This window comes from Heterocephalus glaber, unplaced genomic scaffold (assembly GCF_053883595.1).
Source record: "Heterocephalus glaber isolate CG9 unplaced genomic scaffold, H.glaber_assembly_v1.0 deba00001561, whole genome shotgun sequence".
Classification (NCBI taxonomy): Eukaryota; Metazoa; Chordata; class Mammalia; order Rodentia; family Bathyergidae; genus Heterocephalus; species Heterocephalus glaber.
In genome coordinates, this window is record NW_028258349.1 from 13,883,496 (window position 1) to 13,886,266 (window position 2,771).

The window sequence follows — 2,771 nt, forward strand, 5'->3', positions numbered from 1 at the left end:
TTTCAGCTTGTGGTTTCTTTGACAGGACTACGCATTTACACTTTCACCATAATCATTTCAGGAGTCCATGTGAGGTGTCCCCTTCTCCAAACAGACCCTTTAAATAGCATCTTTTGGATCCTTTTGAACACAGCCCGTGGTGTGAAATTAACTTCACATTGCTCATGAAGTTTTACCAACCAGCACTCAGCCTTACATCTGTAGGCAACTCTGATATTTTCTTATTCTTTGTCACATTTTAAAAACTGGCCACAGCCCACTGAGTTGGTTGTTGTGACCCACCCATTGGAAGACCACCTTGGAGGGAACGGGAGGGTTGGGATGGAGGAGCCCTGCCTGGGGAAGGCCCTCTGGAGGTAAGAGGGGTTTTAACCTCCCTTGGGCTTCTGTGACCTTTGTCTCCTGCAGTTTGTTTATTTGTTTGTTTATTTATTTATTTGTACCGGGATCGAACTCAGGCCCTTGCCCTTGTGAGGTGGCACCACTGAGCTAAATCCCCTTCCCTGTCTCCTGCAGTTCTGCAGCCTCCTCACTCAGAAGCAGGGAGAGGGTGGCTCCTGAACTATCCTTTCATTGCCTTCCCTGACTTTTGTCACATTTCCCACGCTCATGTTGGAACAGGCCAGACCACCATGTGGCTGATTGGGCCTCCAGACCAGGCCCAGTCCTGTGGCCCACGTGTGAGCTTCCCTTCCTGGAGCCCCCATCCCCCACTACCCTTCCACACAGGTGGTCCTGAGGTGGCACCTTGGAAACCCTGAGCTCAGCAGGCAGCGTGGGTGCCATCTGCCTCCATGACTCCTGGGGGTGGCAGGATTCAGCCATGCTTCCAGATGCTGCTTTGGACTCTCCTGGAATAGAAGGATCTGGTGCCCTTCCCTTGTCCTTCCTAGAAATCCTGTAGTGCTTAAAAACTGATTCCCACAGCAAGTTGGGGGAATACCTCATCTGCTTTGAGCCTGCCTCCCTCACCTGAGGCAGATGCTGCCAGTTCTGGCTTCTGGCTTCCTCTGCCTGCTAGGCAGTCATCACAGAGGCCCAGTCGGTGAGCACATGGGACCTGCTGGATGTGGCCCTGCAAATCCAGACCCCAGAGCTCCAGGAGAGCCTGCACGTTGGGAGGAGACTGCCCACGGTGTGCAACTGGGCGTCACCTGGCTACTCGGCACCCTCCTGTGATAGGCTGTTGGGAAGGGGCCAGGGGACATGGAGGCAGGGCCCTGGGCATCACTCCACAAGGGAGTCCCTCAGGGTGGTGTCCTGGCTCTGCCTTCCCTCCTGGCTCCTAAACACAGCTGACACTTTCCAGTTTAGGGTGCTGCTGTCCAGTGTGTTCCTGTGACTCCTGCCATGCCATTGTGGCCCTTGAAGCCTGTGTCAGGTTTTCACTTTCCCTGTCATTTACTGGCTGACGGTGGTGCTTTCTTTATTGCAAAGGCTACCCATGTGGGGCAGTAGCCAGGGTATTCAGTGGGCACTGCACACCGTACCCTCGTCCTCAGGCTGCCTTCCTTACTAACAGGGAAGATAGGCTTTTAAACATTCACTCAAGGCTGGGTGTGGTGGGACACACCTGTAATCCCAGCTACTCAGGGAGGCCAAGGCCAGAGAATTCTAAGTTTGTGGCCAGCCTAGGGTACTTAAACCCTGTATCAAAATTGAAAAAAGGGGGGACTAGAGGTGTTGGCTCAGTGGTGGAGCACTTGCCTATCATATGCAAGGGCCTGGGTTCCACCCCCAGCATCACACACACACACACACAGATTTCTCACTGTGCCTATGGACCACGTCACACACCTTCCTAGTCAGACAGTGGCTGTCCACAAAAAGCTTCTCCCTAGGCTGTCTCCTGGTAAAGATCAGGGCAAGGGGGTGCCCATCTTCAGACCATAGCCTGCAAGTGCCCTGAAGGGACCTGGGGATTGGGAGTCCAGTCTGGCCTGGCTGTTGGGCTTCTGTCCTCACAGACTGGTCCCAGATCATGAGCACAGTGTCTGCCTGGCTGAGTGGCCTGTTTGCAAGCTTCCCTATAGTGGCCAAATGGGAGATAAAATGCATCACTGTCAATTTGTAAAAATGCTGTACTCAGCTCCTCCCTTCACAAGGAGGTCCTTGGAAGTGGCAGTGCTAGAAGGGGTAAAGCTGTGCTTTGGGGTGAACACCCATCTTCTGTCCTTGGGGGATCAGCACTGCTCCCTGGCCAAGCATTCACCTGCTCCACCTGGGTCCATCAGCATCTGCAGCTGGGACTCTGCCCTGCCCACTGCCCACACTTTCCACATGGCCACTCACCGTGCTGGCCTGATGTCCACTATCACCATAGCTCCTGAGTGGGGGACCCACCCCAGCACTTCCAAACTCATGGGCCAGCACAGCCTGTGCCAGCTGGGCTGATGACAGATCATGTTTCTGACCCCCACGGAGTCCTGGGCAATTCCCTGTGTGGCACCTGAGGCTGCACTCAGTGGCATTGCCCATGTGACTTACTGTGTGGCCAGTGCGATGGCCCTCCAGGTCAGGCTTGACAATGAGCTAAGTGCCCTGTGCCCCATGCTGCAGGTTTTGTGTTTGTGTGGGGAAGTGGGTCCCTCTCTGTGGGGCACCAGAGCTGTCTTTTGGCTCTGTAGTGACCAGCAGTGACACTAAAAATCAGCAGCTCAGTTTTAACCCCCTTGTATGGCTCCTAATGGATGGCAGTGTGTCTTCCATCTGGCCTGTCTAAAATAAGTCCGCCTGCTTGGGACCCCTGGGCAATGTGGTTGAGGTTCAGT